This window comes from Bombina bombina, chromosome 8 (genome assembly GCF_027579735.1).
Source record: "Bombina bombina isolate aBomBom1 chromosome 8, aBomBom1.pri, whole genome shotgun sequence".
Taxonomy (NCBI): domain Eukaryota; kingdom Metazoa; phylum Chordata; class Amphibia; order Anura; family Bombinatoridae; genus Bombina; species Bombina bombina.
Genome location: NC_069506.1, coordinates 174,607,600 through 174,626,644, shown reverse-complemented (window position 1 = coordinate 174,626,644; position 19,045 = coordinate 174,607,600). Strand labels below are relative to the sequence as shown.

The following is a 19,045-nucleotide window of genomic DNA, read 5'->3' as shown; positions in this document are numbered from 1 at the left end:
AGAAAGGTGGCTATATTGGTCACTGATTTGTTTTTGTTTTGTTTTTGAATGTCAGAAATGTATATTTGTGAATGTTGAGATGTTATATTGGTTTCACTGGTAAAAATAAATAATTGAAATGGGTATATATTTGTTTTTTGTTAAGTTGCCTAATAATTATGCACAGTAATAGTCACCTGCACACACAGATATCCCCCTAAAATAGCTATAACTAAAAACAAACTAAAAACTACTTCCAAAACTATTCAGCTTTGATATTAATTAGTTTTTTGGGTTCATTGAGAACATGGTTGTTGTTCAATAATAAAATTAATCCTCAAAAATACAACTTGCCTAATAATTCTGCACTCCCTGTATATATATATATATATATATATATATATATATATATATATATATATATATATATATATATATATATATAAATATATAAATGCATATCTGCCAAATGGGCACCTACCATTTGTGTATTGAGGAGGAAACATTTCTGCATGGTTTTAAATATAGAATTTCTACAGCATTGTCAAATAATCATAAATACACTGCTGCTAAAAAAAAATATCTTTATGGACCCCTGGCCCCATCATACAACTACTACCACACTGAAGTTACAATCTAAAATTGCACAAAGAAATAAAAAACATTTGCTAAGTAAGTCCTACCTCCTCTGCAATTGAAAGTTATCTGCAGTCTGACTCAGGCACACGCTGAACAAACTTAAGTGCCAAGTCTGTCTCACACTGTGCATAGTGGTTTAGTACACATTCAGAAATCCTCTCAAATGCTAATACTTTACTCCTTGTAATAACATTTACCATGCTCAATTAGCACTCTGCTGTAGTACCCACTGGGGCCCCCCTGGCCCATTGGGCCCCTGACAGGAGTCACCCCTGTCACCCTCTGATGGCGGCCCTGCTGAGGTGGCAGACACGCTTTAGAAACTGACTCTGGCCTCTTCAATCAACTGAACCGAAGATACAGACACAGTTTTTTAAATAAGTTTTCAATCAACGGTATGATGCTGGATAACTTAATCACCATCTTGAAACTGACTTGTGGCTTGCTCCTAGCTGTGCAAATCCTTGCGTGCCACTTCTTCATTAACAGAGCTTGCTGGCATCCATTAATCCGTAAAGAGCTATATTGCACATGTGCATGCGCAATCCCAACACAACAACTGCAGATGACCAGACATATTTTGAGAAGCATTGCTACTTCAAAGGATCTTCCTTTCAATGGATTGGAAATCCATAGAAAACACCAAATTCTCATGTATTGGATTTTGAGCCATTGAGGTCTAATCCAATTAATAAGAAGGAGTTTTTGCAGTTTTATAGTTCAACACTTTTTACTAACAAAGCCTGAGTTTCCATTGGGGGTGTTAAAGGGAAATTACACATTTCAGGCACCTCAGTATAATTATGGGTGCTGCCATTTTGGAACCTAAGGTTATACTGCGGATATCTGAAGTAGAGTTGCTGCATGTGTGCAAACATATCAGCACTGGAATGCAGGAATAGCAAGATTTCAACATGGTGTCATCCGTGACCATAGCTAAGGGGAAATAACCTTAAAGGGACATAATACTCATATGCTAAATCACTTGAAACTGATGCAGTATAACTGTAAAAAACTGATAGGAAAATATCACCTGAGCATCTCTATGTAAAAAAAGAAGATATTTTACCTCACAATTTCCTCAGCTCAGCAGAGTAAGTTCTGTGTAAAAAGTTATACTTCAGCTGCTGCCCAGCTGCAGGTAAAAAAAAATTAAAAATGAAGAAATGAACAGCAGCCAATCAGCATCAACAGTGCTGAGGTCATGAACTCTTTTACTGTGATCTCATGAGATTTCACATTTTCATAGTAAACTTCCTTAAACTGAATAGGGAAATAACATGAGAGTGCACGAGGCTCAATCCCTTAGCTGTCCCGGGACAGACATACTGATTTGCTGCTTAGAAGTCCTTTACAATGGGATGTGGCTACTGAGGAACTTTTGAGGTAAAATATCTTTCTTTTTTACATAGAGAGGTTCAGGTGATATTTTTCTAGTCAGCTTTTTACAGCTATGCTGCATCACTTTCAAGTGTTTCAACATTTGGGTATCATGACCCTTTAATACCATTCTTATAAAATGTATTCAGGGTTTAATGTCACTTTAACTTTAAAAATAAGTAAAATAAAAAGTCTCTTAAAATTGCATGAATTTCATGCTGCATCTGAACCATTAAAGTTTTATGATTTGCATGTCCATTTAAGGCTGTTTAAATTGGTAATAAGTAGACAGTAAACACCTAGAGATTTATTATAAACTGTTTAGTGATGTGCAGTAAAATAACTTTCAAATATATTTTCATAATTTATTTTGCATCCTATTCTATGGAATAAATTAATTTGAAAAGACCAGCATTTAACATCTCATAACATTGCTTTGCATGTGTCTGTAATATTTCAAACTCAAAGATGTACAAGATAAATCCTCTTCTTTACTACTGTTCTTCAGAAATTATTAAGACTTTCACTTCTCCCATACAACGTTCTTGTGGTTGTTGTGAAGGCTGCAGACTGAGATAAAGAACCCTCTGTTATAATCAATGAACCAGCATATTTGCTGGGTGACTGGATGTGTTGTGAATGATCAGCACATCTAAGAAACAGCTTTGTTGTCCAAAGTGACCTCTTCTAGGCCTGGAGGCATTATATAGCAAGTCACATTAAGGCTAAAAATAGGATCATTTTAGTAACATTTTTAGTACAACTCTGTTTTACACACACACACACACATATAATGGGTGTATGTGTGTGTATATATATATATATATATATATTTTTTTTTATTAGAAAGAGAATGAACACAGAGAGCGCATCCAAGTCACTATATTTAAAAAATAAAAATAAAACAAAGTTAAAATGTACTCACCAGAAGTGCAACATGAATATGTACATAAAAAAAGAGTGTGTTAAAAAGATTGATGCGTGACCGTCCAACACCTGCTTCATCTGATCCCAGCTGATGTAAAGTAGCTGTACTCGATGATACTCTGGTGTCATATCCTCTACAAGTAATATACATTTGAGAAAGTCTGTGAAGCTACAGATGAAACGCGTAGGGACAAAACAGATAGGTAGAGGATTCTTTAATTTGGCAACCATATGCTGACGCCCAAGCACTATCCACCATTGACACCAGAGTATCATCGAGTATGGCTAACACTTTTGCACAGTACTATATATAATTTGAAGTTTCATCTAGTTCACTAGTCATGGATGAGTGCAAAATTTGCATTTGTTTCCTATCTATACAATGGGTGTAGTAACTAGTAACTTTTCTCCTCTGACTTGTAAACTATAGACAGATAGACACAAGTAAACTCCACATTCTCCTGAAAAGGTCAATCATTAACTGAAACAGAAACAGCTGTGTAGGAGGAATAAAACTTGGTAAGGAACAGCCAAACGGCTAACAATCGCCTAGATTTAGAGTTTTGTCGGTAAAGACCCGCGGTGCTAACGCTGCTTTTTTTTCCAGCGCACCCTTAAGACAACGCTGGTATTTAAAGTTGTCTGAATGGCTGCGTTAGCCTCAGAAAAGGAAGCGTAGAGCATAATTTAGCTCCACTTCAACCCTCAATACCAGCGTTGCCTATGGTAGCGGTAAGCTGGAAAAACGTGCTTGTGCACGATATCCCCATAGGAAACAATGGGGCTGAGCTGGCTGAAAAAAAACTAACACCTGCAAAAAAGCAGCCCCATTGTTTCCTATGGGGAAACACTCTCTAAGTCTACACCTAACACCCTAACATGAACCCCGAGTCTAAACACCCCTAGCCTTACACTTATTAACCCCTAATCTGCCGCCCCCGCTATCGCTGACACCTACATTATATTATTAACCCCTAATCTGCCGACCGGACCTTGCCGCCACCTACATTATAGCTATGAACCCCTAATCTGCTGTCCCTAACATCGCCGACACCTACATTATATTTATTAACTCCTAATCTGCCCCCCCAACGTCGCCGCCACCTACCTACACTTATTAACCCCTAATCTGCCGACCGGACGTCGCCGCCACTATAATAAATGTATTAACCCCTAAACCGCCGCACTCCCGCCTTGCAAACACTATAATACATTTTATTAACCCCTAATCTGCCCTCCCTAACATCGCCGCCACCTACCTACAATTATTAACCCCTAATCTGCCGCCCCCAACGTCGCCGCTACTATAATAAAGTTATTAACCCCTAAACCTAAGTCTAACCCTAACACCCCCTAACTTAAATATAATTTAAATAAAACAAACTAAAATTACTATCATTAAATAAATTAATCCTATTTTAAACTAAATACTTACCTATAAACTAAACACTAATATAGCTACAATATAACTAATAGTTACATTGCAGCTATTTTAGGATTTATATTTATTTTACAGGCAACTTTGTATTTATTTTAACTAGGTACAATAGCTATTAAATAGTTAATAACTATTTAATAGCTACCTAGTTAAAATAATTACAAAATTACCTGTAAAATAAATCCTAACCTAAGTTACAAATACACCTAACACTACACTATCAATAAATTAATTAAATAAATTACCTACAATTAGCTAAACTAAAATACAATTAAATAAACTAATCTATAATAAAAAACAAACAAACACTAAATTACAGAAAATAACATTTTTTACAAGAAGTTTAAACTAATTACACCTAATCTAAGCACCCTAATAAAATAAAAAAGCCCCCCCAAATAATAAAATGCCCTACCCTATTCTAAATTACAAAGTAATCAGCTCTTTTACCAGCCCTTAAAAGGGCCTTTTGCGGGGCATTGCCCCAAAGTAATCAGCTCTTTTACCTGTAAAAAAAAATACAACCCCCCCCAACATTAAAACCCACCACCCACATACCCCTACTCTAACCCACCCAAACCCCCCTTAAATAAACCTAACACTAACCCCTTGAAGATCTCCCTACCTTGAGTCATCTTCACTCAGCCGAGCCGAATTCTTTATCCAAGCGGAGCAAGAAGATGTCCTCCATCCGGTAGAAGTCTTCATCCAAGCGGGGCAAGAAGAGGTCCTCCATCCGGTAGAAGTCTTCATCCAAGCGGGGTCTTCTATCTTCATCCATCCGGAGCGAAGCGGAGCCCTCCTCTTCAACCGACGGACTAACGACGAATGACGGTTCCTTTAAGGGACGTCATTCAAGATGGCGTCCCTCGAATTCCGATTGGCTGATAGGATTCTATCAGCCAATCGGAATTAAGGTAAGAAAAATCTGATTGGCTGATTCAATCAGCCAATCGGATTGAAGTTCAATCCGTTGGCTGATCCAATCAGCCAATCGGATTGACCTCGCATTCTATTGGCTGATCGGAACAGCCAATAGAATGCGAGGTCAATCCGATTGGCTGATTGGATCAGCCAATCGGATTGAACTTTAATCTGATTGGCTGATTGAATCAGCCAATCAGATTTTTCTTACCTTAATTCCGATTGGCTGAAAGAATCCTATCAGCCAATCGGAATTCGAGGGACGCCATCTTGGATGACGTCTCTTAAAGGGACCGTCATTCATCGTTAGTCCGTCGGTTGAAGAGGATGGCTCCGCGTCGGCTGGCTGGAAGATGGCTCCGCTCCGCTCCGCTCCGGATGGATGAAGATAGAAGACCCCGCTTGGATGAAGACTTCTACCGGATGGAGGACCTCTTCTTGCCCCGCTTGGATGAAGACTTCTACCGGATGGAGGACATCTTCTTGCTCCGCTTGGATGAAGAATTCGGCTCGGCTGAGTGAAGACGACTCAAGGTAGGGAGATCTTCAGGGGGTTAGTGTTAGGTTTATTTAAGGGGGGTTTGGGTGGGTTAGAGTAGGGGTATGTGGGTGGTGGGTTTTAATGTTGGGGCAGGGGGGTTGTATTTTTTTTTACTGGTAAAAGAGCTGATTACTTTGGGGCAATGCCCCGCAAAAGGCCCTTTTAAGGGCTGGTAAAAGAGCTGATTACTTTGTAATTTAGAATAGAGTAGGGCATTTTATTATTTTGGGGGGCTTTTTTATTTTATTAGGGGGCTTAGATTAGGTGTAATTAGTTTAAACTTCTTGTAAAAAAATTTTATTTTCTGTAATTTAGTGTTTTTTTTTTGTATTATAGATTAGTTTATTTAATTGTATTTTAGTTTAGCTAATTGTAGTTAATTTATTTAATTAATTTATTGATAGTGTAGTGTTAGGTGTATTTGTAACTTAGGTTAGGATTTATTTTACAGGTAATTTTGAAATTATTTTAACTAGGTAGCTATTAAATAGTTATTAACTATTTAATAGCTATTGTACCTAGTTAAAATAAATACAAAGTTGCCTGTAAAATAAATATAAATCCTAAAATAGCTACAATGTAACTAATAGTTATATTGTAGCTATATTAGGGTTTATTTTATAGTTAAGTATTTATTTTTAAATAGGAAAAATGTATTTAATGATAGTAAATTTATTTAGATTAATTTAAATGATATTTAAGTTAGGGGGGTGTTAGGGTTAGGGTTAGACTTAGGTTTAGGGGTTAATAAATTTATTATAGTAGCGGCGACGTCGCGGGCGGGAGATTAGGGGTTAATATTTGTAGGTAGGTGGCGACGATGTTAGGGAGGGCAGATTAGGGGTTAATACTATTTATTATAGTGTTTGCGAGGCAGGATTGCGGCGGTTTAGGGGTTAATACATTTATTATAGTGGCGGCGAGGTCCGGTCGGCAGATTAGGGGTTAATAAGTGTAGGTAGGTGGCGGCGACGTTGGGGGGAGGCAGATTAGGGGTTAATAAATATAATGTAGGTGTCGGCGATGTTAGGGGCAGCAGATTAGGGGTTCATAGCTATAATGTAGGTGGCGGCGATGTCCGGTCGGAAGATTAGGGGTTAAAAAAATTTATTATAGGGTTGGCGATGTGGGGGGGCCTCGGTTTAGGGGTTCATAGGTAGTTTATGGGTGTTAGTGTACTTTATGGCACAGTAGTTAAGAGCTTTATGTTCCCGCGTTAGCCCATAAAGCTCTTAACTACTGACTTTTTTTGACGGTAGGAGTCTTGTCGGTAGAGGCTCTACCGCTCACTTCTTCCCAAGACTCGAAATACCAGCGTTAGGCAAATCCCATTGAAAAGATAGGATACGCAATTGACGTAAGGGGATCTGCGGTAGCCTCGAGTCGCGGAAAGAAAGTGAGCGGTAGACCCTTTCCTGCCTGACTCTAAATACCAGCGGGCGGTAAAAAGCAGCGTTAGGACCCCTTAACGCTGCTTTTGACAGCTAACGCCAAACTCTAAATCTAGGCGATAGGTTGCTGAAGGGTTGCAATTATAAACAGCTTTCAGGTTTACTTCTATTATCAAATTTGCTTCTTTCTCTTGGTATCCTTTGATGAATAGCATATCTAGGTAGATTAAGGAGCAGTGATGCACTACTGGGAGCTGATTGATTATTGATGACTGCACATATTTGCCTCTTTTCATTGGCTCACCCAATGTGTTCAGCTCAGGTCCAGTAGTTCATTGCTGCTCTTTCATATTGATAAATCTAGCCCATATTGCATACAAAATAAATATTTAAAACACATCTGAAATGTTGTTAGCAACATTTGAATTGTTTTTCAGTCCCTGGACATACCGCTTTTAAAAGCCTCTTCTGTCTCTCTGTTGAGGGTAAGCAGGGACAAATATAACAGAGCTACTACAGTGATCAAACAATTACCATGTTTAACAAAGTCTGGAGTATGCACTTCTAGTTCTCACAGGATTTGGAAAATCCTAAATTTTTAGAGTTAAATTTAAAAAGAGGGTACAATAACTAATGAAAGTTTACTGCTAAGTTTTTTTGCTACGGATAATTAAACATTTTATATTACAATGTCTCTTTTAGAATAGTGACTGAATTGGGAACTCCCTGTAAGCTGCTTCTGTTAGAAAATAAAAGGGCCTTTTGGAATGCAGCATTTTTTAAGAGCTGTAGAGTTTACCATGGAGGCAGATGGCACTGGTATAGACTTTTTGAATCAAATGCACATTATAATGTGTATCTGCTATTGCTGTTGAACTTCATATGTATTTCTGAATATTGATTTCTTTTTTGTTTTCAGTTTCGCACATTTGTCTCGTATTTCAAGACAACCACGCAGATCTACAGCTGGCAAGAAAGATCAGTGATTGCCACAAAGGTAATTTGTCGAAGGTTGAGAGACAATAACAAACTCATCCAATTAATACCTTTGCACAGCCCACTTGCTGTCACTGCAAAAAAAACATTTTAACAAGAAACTAGTACAAAATTAAATTGTTGGTTTTAAATATCATGTTTCCTTATTACAATATTATACATAAAATACTGTATATAAAGGAAAGTTGGTCTCCTCACTGCCTCTGCCAGCCACATGTCCACATCAGACTCAGACCTCAGCTCTGCAGCACTTGTCAGTCACATGTCGACATCAGACCCCAGCTCTGCAGCACTTGTCAGTCACATGTCGACATCAGACCCCAGCTCTGCAGCACTTGTCAGTCACATGTCGACATCAGACCCCAGCTCTGCAGCACTTGTCAGTCACATGTTGACATCAGACCCCAGCTCTGCAGCACTTGTCAGTCACATGTACACATCAGACCCCAGCTCTGCAGCACATGTCAGTCACATATCCACATCAGACCCCAGTTTTGAAGCACTTGTCAGCCACATGTCCACATCAGACCCCAGTTTTAAAACACTTGTCAGCCACATGTCCACATCAGACCTCAGCTCTGCCGCAATTGTCTGTCACATGTCCACATCAGACCCCAGCTCTGCAGCACTTGTCAACCACATGTCCACCTAAGACCTTGGCTCAGCAGTGCCTGTCAGCCTCGTGTCCAGATCCCTGGCTTTTAAACTCCTGTCAGACACATGATCAAATTAGACCTGCAAAGAGACCTCTGTCCCTCTGCACCCTGCCAGAAACACACACATATCTGACCTTAAACCAGACTCCTGGTCCTACAGTTCCTTTCAGGCATGCAAACTAAGATCAGATGCCTGGTTCTACAGATTTTCTTACATACAATGTCCAAATTAAACCTCAGATTAGACCCTGGGTCCCTGCAACTCACCTCATCTACTTGATCATGTCAGGCCAGGCTCCTATTCCTTGACTTCCTTTTAGGCACGTGTCCATATCAGACCTAAGATCAGAGTTGTTCTACAGCTTCTCTGAGACACAATGAGCAGATAAGACATCAGATTAAAACATTTGGCACTGCAGCTCCTCTCAACTACCTGCTTACATCACAGTTCAGACCAAACACCTGGCCTTGGAGCCCTTTTCTAGCACATGCCTAACTAAGATCAGACCGCTTGTTCTAAAACGTCTTTCATCTACAAATTTGACTTAAAGGGACAGTAAAGTGAAAATTAAACTTAACTGTCCTGGATAGAACACACAGTTTTAAACTTTCCAATTTACTACTATTATAATTTTTGCTTAATTCTCTTAGTATCATTTGTTAAAGAGTAATTCTATGTGAGGTCAGGAGTATGCACATGTCTTTATCCATCTGGCAGCAGTGTTTGCAACTTTGTTTATAGCAATGTTATACATGGTTGCAAACACTGCTGCAATAGACTGCTATAGGCATATGCACACTCCTAAGCTCCTATTTTAGCAACATGTTCACAATATCCTACAGCTCCTCTATGCAACATGCCTAGATGAGATCTCTGATCTCACCATTGTCTTTGCAGCCCCTTTCAGTCATAGGCACACATTGGACCCTGTGACCCCATATTACCTTACCTTAAAGTTACTGTTCTGGCTACTCATTCTGCTGCTGTTGACCCTGCAAGTGCTGCTTTTCAAAGTTTGTGGTCATGACCTGAAGCTTTCAAAACTAGGGGAGAGTCTTGTGGAACAAGGCAGAGAGTCCCACAAGATGGGAGCCAGTCTGGAGAAGTCCTGTAAACAGGAGTGTGAGGCGGTAACAAGAGAGGAGGAGAGTAGGAGGTCATGAGCAGAGCGAAGGGGACGGGAGGGAGAGTATCTGGAGACAAGGTCTGAGATATAGGGGGAGTAGTGCAGTTGAGGGCTTTGTATGTCAGAGTGAGAATTTTGTGTCTGAATCTAGAGGCAAGAGGAAGCCAGTGAAGGGATTGGCAGAGCGGTGCAGCAGATGTAGAGCGACGTGTAAGGAAGATGATGAGCCTGGCAGTGGCATTCATTATGGATTGTAAATGAGCTAGGCAGCAGCTGGGGAGACCAGAGAGGACAGAATTGCAGTAATCGAGGCGGGAAAGGATGAGAGAGTGGATTAAAATTGTAGTTGTGTCGTGTAAGGAAATGTCTAATTTTAGAGATGTTTTTAAGGTGGAAGCGGCAGGATTTAGCCAAGGACTGAATGTGAGGAGTGAAAGAAAGATCTGAGTCAAGTGTGACCCCAAGACATCGGGCATACGGGGTAGGGGTAATGATAGAGAGATTGGGGGTGGAGATTTTGGAAGAAGGGGGGAGATGTAGTGGAAAGATTAAGAATCAGTCCAGCTCAAGAATATCAAGTAAATCTAATCTAAATAATATTATTGTAAAAAAAAATGCTGCAGTGGTGGAGTGGTCACTTGATGTTCATCTCTAGTCGCAGATACAGATACGAAATGCTAGTGTTTACAATGGTTTATAAACTGCTCACTGTGATGTATATAGATATTAGATGTTCTGTGCTGGGCAGTATTGAGTGAATGTGACATATTGGAAAATAGAGGGTGAATGTTCAGTGAGTCTGCATTTTACAACATTGCCTTAACAATTCTGCAAGATTTCTGTTGCTCAGTACTACATATCATAGCAATATCTAATGCTGCACAACAGCTGATTGTTCTACAATGTATGCACCTCCAAACAACAATACATTTTGATTAGAACGCATCAAAACCAAAGGACCGTAGATGATGGTAGTTTAATTTATTGAAATGTAGATGTCAGGAAGCAGAAGGAAACAATTGATAATTTAATTGTTTATTAGCTATAACTTAGCAGAGCTAGGAAATTCTTGTGATTTATTTGACAGGTTGACCTTCTTTTTTCTATCTGCTTGTGTTGCTTGGCTATGAATTGAACCAAATCAAAATGATTCAAGTTTTGTGAGTTGTTGAACTTGGCATGATTTTCAGAGATTTTCCATGGTTTCTTCCAGTATGTTTTCGTGTCTATACTTTTTGTGTGTACATTTTAGATTGTTAAATAAATGCTGGCATTGCAGATGCTGCAAAATTGCATTTGAATCATTTTGTTTGATGTGTTGGGACTTTTAAAGGGACACAAAAACAATTTTCAAATTTGCATTGAAGTATAATAAGTATAACTCTAGTAAGAGTTATAGTAGTATAAGTATATGAAAGTAGGTTGTGTACGTGCACATTCATATAGTAAATGATGATATCATGCTAAGCATGACTGCTTGAACTAGGGTTGAAAGCTGTACTATATAAAAATACCGGACAACCTATTGGTGACTGGGCATGGGTGGTAGGTGGGGTCACACAATGTCACCTAAAAGCTCAACCTTAGGCCCCACCCTTGAGACCACCATCTATATTTTTCACAACTGAGCAGTCATGTTATCCCCTTATTGCCAGTAATATGTGTACGTAGTAGTGATTTGACCCCCTTAACTGCCAGGAGCACACACAAAGCGATGGTTTAATACCACATGGTTGCCTGTAACACATAATAGAAAATTTACAGTTACTGTTACTATTTTTAATGAATAGCAACTTAGGAGGACTTTAAAAATACTGGACATTTAAGTGTCTGGTATTTTTAGTATAGATTTTTACTGGTCATCAAAATTTCTGTGCGGTTTGCTATTCATTTTATAATGCAAAATGCTTCTATTTAAATTTGAATTGCACTATTGTACAATATCATTTATTTTTAAGGTGATCCCCCTCTTTATTTTTCAGTCTAAGGGCCTGATATTTAAAATCTCTACACTCAGGTGAGACGATCTAAGAAGTCTTGTCAGTTTGCGGAGGCCCTTGAAAAATATTTAGAAGCACACATTTTATCTTGAGAAATGTTTATGTTGCTATGCACCATTCTTTATGTGAAACAGAGACTCCTACATTACAATACAAGGGCTAAAAAATGTTTTGCGTGATTTCTCTCCATGCCGGCAAGGTTTTGAATATTAGGCCCTAAATTAGAAGCAGCCAACCTTTTTCCATTAGAGAACACCCTTTTTATTTCACTTGGAGGGCTGTTGAGCACATTTTTTATATATATATATTGTGAATGAAAATATAATCCATATTTATATATAAACAAACTCCTGATCATCAAAGCTTTAGCCAGTGTATATGGAAGAGGAGGAAAAAACAGGGGCTAAGGTGCTTAAAGGGAAAGTCAACTCTAAAATTGTTGTTGTTTAAAAAGATAGATAATCCGTTTATTACCCATCCCCTAGTTTTGCATAACCAGCACAGTTATATTAATATACTGTTTACCTCTCTGATTACCTTGTACCTAATCCTTTTCTGACAGACCCCTGATCACATGACTTTTTATTTATTATCTATTCACTTGCATTTTAGCCAATTAGTGCAGTGTCAGCCACAACCACGGCGTGAGCACAATGTTTTCTATATGGCCTTCATGAACTAGCAGTCTCCTGTGATTAAAAAAAAAGCATGTGATAAGAGGCTGTCTTTAGTGGCTTAAACAGGCAGAAATTTTGAGATTTAAAGGTTATAAAGTATATTAATATAACAATGTTGGTTGTACAAAGCTGGGGAATGGATGGTAAAGGTATTATCTATCTTTTTAAACAATAACAATTTTTTGTTGTTGACTGTCCCTTTATGGTGCTGAGAGACATGTAGTGAACAATTGGTTAAAAAATATATAGTATATACGGAAACTGAACAGCTTAGTAGAAATAAAATAGGGAACTCCAGTGAAAACACCTTGCATTTGGGAATAAAGATAAGTTAGGAATCTTACATTGTTAAAAATAGCAGACAAACACACTCACAGATCAATAGTTTAAGCCAGTACAATAACGAATTCCTGGCCAATAGCAGCAGAGCTACTTGTCATTGGGGAAGTTAGAAATCTATACTAACTGACACCTCTCAAATCTCTGGTCCATAACTGTAGACCTTGTTGACAGGTACTAGTGTCTCAGGTATTAAGGCAACTCATTGCAGCCTGTATATAGACATTTTACAAGCCAGATTAACAGCACAGTTGGTGGCACAAGCTGGGAAAATAAAATAATTTTGGGATCAGTTATAAGTCAGTCATAAGTACAGTTCCACTATTTGGTTGGTTAATCAAAAACACCATTGATAGATTTGTATGTGATTGGTCTACTCTACACTCATAGTGGTGTTTCTTAATGACCAATAGTAGTAACTTAATCATCATATCTAACTGGTTAGTTCTTGTAGTGTCATTACCAAACAATCAATTGCACTTAGTATAGCAAGCACAACAAAATTATGCTCATACATTGTGCATTTAGTCATATACATGTTGTAATTACTTTTGAATCAGGTGAGTATTCTGTATGTATTTGAAAACACTTTTATATTCACTTAATCATGTAGTGGGCATAAAAAATGCAGCTAATTTCTGATTCTATTTGAAGTTTTGTTGCAACGTGCTTGTATTTGCACGTGTGACTTAAAGTAAAGGTAACGTTTTCTTAGTTGGAACACAACAAAGCTTGTTTTGATACTTACATAAGCTAATCGCTAACTTGTTATCTCTCTATAATTTTCACTTTTCAATATATATACATTTATAATTCCCTACCGTTTCCATTACTGGCTCCTCCCAAACCCTATTTCCTGCTTTTCTGTTCTTAGACGTATAGAGCGGTCCCACCCGCTCTATACGTCTCTCTAAAGCACGTTCACTATGCCCTATTTGAACTGCGCATGCGCAAATCGGCGACATAGCTCTCTACAAAATATGCGCTAACCGGCGAATTTGCAGCATTGATACGCATGCACGAATCTAGAGCGCACAGGGAATCCGAGATGAGCAAAAAATTATAGCGCATGCGCAGCTCATAAAGGAGGAGGATGACGTTGATTGATGGCAGCCTAACGGCCAGATTTTCAATAGGATGTCCTAAGAACGTGATCCACACAGAAAAAAAAAAATCGGGTTGAATTTGCGGAGCGGCAAACAGTGAGTAAAAACTGGTATAACTTTCTTAAGATTTAGAATTTAAAAAAATATTGAATGAAAGTCATATTAATTTTGAGGAAAGCATAATATTCAGGATCGAGATGAAGGTAACTTTACCTTCACTTTAACAGGCGCTTAGATCTATGTATGGATTTTCCAAAAATAAATCTAAGGGAATTTAAAATTCCCTGCTTTGGATTTCAAATTCACTTTAATGTCTATTTAAAGGGAAATGAAAGTAATGAAATATCTGTAATGCATCACTTACTTATGGGGAAACTAAATTTATGTTTACACCTAACACCCTAACATGAACCCCGAGTCTAAACACCCCTAATCTTACACTTATTAACCCCTAATCTGCCGCCCCCGACATCGCCAACACCTACAATATACTGATAAACCCCTAATCTGCCGCTCCGGAAAGCCGCCACTATAATAAACATATTAACCCCTAAACCGCCGTACTGCTGCATCAAAAACATTAGTTAAATATTATTAACCCCTAATCTGCCGCCCCTAACATCGCCGCCACCTACCTACATTTATTAACCCCTAATCTGCCGCCTCCAACGTCGCCGCCACTATACTAAATTTATTAACCACTAAATCTAAGTCTAACCCTAACACCCCCTAACTTAAATATAATTAAATTAAATCTAAATCAAACCTACTATTAATAACTAAATAATACCTATTTAAAAATAAATACTTACCTATAAAATAAACCCTAAACTAGCTACAATATAACTAATAGTTACATTGTATCTAGCTTAGAGTTTTTTTTATCTTACAGGCAAGTTTGTATTTATTTTAACTAGGTAAAATAGTTACTAAATAGTTATTAATTATTTACTAACTACCTAGCTAAAATAAGTACAAATCTACCTGTAAAATAAAACCTAACCTGCCTTACACTAACACCTAACCTTACACTACAATTAAATAAATTACCTAAATTAGATACAATTACCTAAATTAAATAAAATTACCTAAATTACAAAAAACAAACAAACACTAAATTACAAAAAATAAAAAACAAATTACAAGATATTTAAACTAATTACACCTAATCTAATAGCCCTATCAAAATAAAAAAAGCCCTCCCAAAATAAAAAAAAACCCTAGCCTAAACTAAATTTCCAATAGCCCTTAAAAGGGCCTTTTCCGGGGCATTACCCAAAGAAATCAGCCCTTTTACCTGTAAAAAAAAATACAAACAACCACCCCAACAGTAAAACCCACCACCCACACAACCAAACCCCCCAAATAAAACCCTAACTACAAAAACCTAAGCTCCCCATTGCCCTGAAAAGGGCATTCGGATAGGCATTGCCCTTAAAAGGGCATTTAGCTCTATCGTAGCCCAAAGCCCTAACCTAAAAATAAAACCCACCCAATAAACCCTTTAAAAAACCTGACACTTACCCGCGAAGATCCACTTAAAGTTTTGAAGAGCCGACATCCATCCTCAACGAAGCCGGGAGAAGTCCTCTGCGAAGTGACAAGATGTCCTCAACGAAGCCGAGAGAAGTCTTCATCCAAGACGGGAGAAGTGGTCCTCCAGAAGTCTTCATCCAGACGGCATCTTCTATTTTCATCCATCTGGCGCGGAGCAGGTCCATCTTCAAGACTTCAAGACATCCAGCGCGGAGCATCCTCTTCTTCCAACGACTACCCAACGAATGAAGGTTCCTTTAAGTGACATCATCCAAGATGGCGTCCCTTAGATTCCGATTGGCTGATAGAATTCTATCAGCCAATCGGAATTAAGGTTTTAGATCCAATCAGCAAATAGGATTGAGCTTGCATTCTATTGGCTGTTCCAATCAGCCTATAGGATTTTTTCAACCTTAATTCCGGTTGGCTGATAGAATTCTATCAGCCAATCGGAATCTAAGGGACGCCATCTTGGATGACTTCACTTAAAGGAACCTTCATTCGTCGGGTAGTCGTCGGAAGAAGAGGATGCTTTGCGCTGGATGTCTTGAAGATGGACCCGCTCCGTGCCGGATGGATGAAGATAGAAGATGCCGTCTGGATGAAGACTTCTGCCCGTCTGGAGGACCACTTCTCCCGGCTTGGATGAAGACTTCTCTCAGCTTCGTTGAGGACTTCTTGCCGCTTCGCAGAGGACTTCTCCTGGCTTCGTTAAAAATGGATGTCGGCTCTTCAAAACTGTAAGTGGATCTTCGGGGGTTAGTGTTAGGTTTTTTTAAGGGTTTATTGGGTGGGTTTTATTTTTAGGTTAGGGCTTTGGGCTGCAATAGAGCTAAATGCCCTTTTAAGGGTAATGCCCATGCAAATGCCCTTTTTAGGGCAATGGGGAGCTTACGTTTTTTTAGTTAGGGTTTTATTTGGGGGGTTTGGTTGTGTGGATGGTGGGTTTTATTGTTGGGGGGGGTTGTTTGTAAAAATTTTTACAGGTAAAAGAGCTGATTTCTTTGGGGCAATGCCCCGCAAAAGGCCCTATTAAGGGCTATTGGTAGTTGTGGCGGCAATATTAGGGGCCGCAGATTAGGGGTTAATAATTTTATTTTAGTGTTTGCGATGCGTTTGGGCCTCGGTTTAGGAGTTAAAATGTAGTTTATGGGTGTTAGTGTACTTTTTAGCACTTTAGTTATGAGTTTTATCCTACAGCTTTGTAGTGTAAAACTCATAACTGCTGACTTTAGAATGCGTTACGAATCTTGACGGGATAGGGTGTACCGCTCACTTTTTGGCCTCCCAGGAAAAGCTTGTAATATTGGCGCTATGGAAGTCCCATTGAAAAAAGACTTTACGCAATTTGCGTAAGTTGATTTGTGGTAAGGCCAACAAAGTGTGCGGTGCCCCTAAACCTGAAAGACTCGTAATACCAGCGGTAGTGAAAAAGCAGCGTGATAACCTGATAAAGCTGCTTTTTCACTATAATGCAAAACTCGTAATCTAGCCGATGATTTGCAAACATTCTCTATAGAGAGATTATTTTTGTTTGTTAAAAAAGTACTTTAAAATCAGTATAGCCAACTAAAGGCTGCAATAATATGTTGGACTTTCAGAAGCGCACTCCCTGGGCTGCCTACAGTAGTGCTTCCCTATCGCCCTACGGCTAGGAACAATCTATGGAGTGACATTGCTTTCAGGCATGGCTGATACAGCCTCTGATCATCCTTGAAATTAGGGGAAAATGGAGACCTGTGGGGGGGGGGGGGGGGGGCGTTAAGTTGAATGGAAGTAATTATTAAAATTCAGTACAATGTGAACTTCTTTTAACCCCTTCATTACCAAGACTTTCAGAAAAGAACTTGCCCAAAATACCGGAGAATTTTTAGCATTTTCGCTATCACTGCATTTAAACAGATATAGGGGCATATGTATCAATGCGCGGGCAGACATGATACGAAGTAGCGTATCATGTCCGCCGCACATCAACAAATGCCGACAGCATACGCTGTCGGCATTTATCATTGCACCAGCTGTTTCCAGCGAGACATTTATCATTGCACCAGCTGTTAGATACCTGTCAAAGTTATATATATATATATATATATATATATATATATATACACATATATATATATATATTTTTTTTTAAGTAGACAACCCAAGGTATTGATTTAGGCCCATTTTGGTATATTTCATGCTACCATTTCACTGCCAAATGTGATCATATACAAAAAATTGTTAATTTTTTCACAAACTTTGGGTTTTTCACTGAAATTATGTAGATACCGCTTGTGCAATCATGGCACAAATGATTGTAAAAGCTTCTCTGGGATCCCCTTTGTTCAGAAATAGCCAACATAGATGGCTTTGCCATTGCTTTTTGGTAATTAGAATGCCGTTAACTGCACCCGGGCACCACCCTTCTATTATTCCCAGCAATAAAGGGGTTAGTCAGGTAGCTTGTAAGGTTAATTTTAGCTTTAGTGTAGAGATTACTCTCCCACCTGATACCTCCCACCTCCTGATCCCTCCCAAACAGCTCTCTTCCCTCCCTCACTCCAAGTGGTCTCCCCCATCTTAGGTACTGGCAGACAGTCTGCCAATATGAAAATTTAAGGCAACTTTTTAAAAAAATGATTTTATATATATATTATTATTATTTTTTTATTTTTTTACTGCAGTGTAGGATCCCCCTTACCCACCAACCTTCCTGATCCCTTCCAACAGCTTTCTAACCCTCCCCCTCTAACTAGTGCCACCATCTTAGGTACTGGCAGCTGTCTGCCAGTACCTACAAAATGTGTGTGTGTGTATGTGTGTAAATATATATATATATATATATATGTATATTTGTTATTTATTTGTGTAGTGGCCCCCCCACCTTCCCCCTCTCACGATCATTAGTAAGGCCATACTCCCACCCCTCTTTTTTTCTGTAGCGTAGCGCTTCTTCCCTCCCTTTCCCTTTATTTTTTTCTTATGTTTAGGGCCTATTCCACTTACGCCGCCTCCCTCCCCCCTCCGCTGCTGGACTGCCCACACACCTCCCGCTGGTGCCAACAGCTAATTGTTACAGACAGTGACACAGACAGTGTCACCGTCTGTAAAGATCTGGCATCTTACCTCATGGAACCAGAGCATTGGTTCCATATGCGAGCAGATGCCTGGAGCTCAGGAACTCCAGCTCTCGGCTGTAACTTGACAGCCGAGACTGCTGGTGCTTCCTGAAGCTCCGACATATATATATATATATATATATATATAAATATATATACATTGTGCAATAGCCAAAAGTATCGCAGAACTTATATATACGTCTTTTTTGGCGAAGGGCTTAAAGGGACATAAAACACACTTTTTTTATTTTATGAATCAAATAGATCATACTGTTTTAAACAACT

The 19,045-nt window shown here is 38.8% G+C and overlaps 1 protein-coding gene across 4 annotated transcripts in view; it reads left to right on the top strand.

The window, feature by feature from the left end:
* The window catches only part of LOC128638636 (CD82 antigen), a 256,779-nt gene that overhangs the window by 41,894 nt on the left and 195,840 nt on the right, over nucleotides 1-19,045 (top strand). For 3 of the 4 annotated variants that reach the window (XM_053690712.1, XM_053690714.1, XM_053690713.1), the window contains one exon: nucleotides 8,139-8,216. The exons of the other annotated variant lie outside the window; for it this stretch is intronic. The gene's annotated coding sequence lies outside the window, so the exon portion shown is untranslated. The remainder of the gene's footprint in view (nucleotides 1-8,138; nucleotides 8,217-19,045) is intronic. 4 annotated transcript variants of the gene reach the window in all.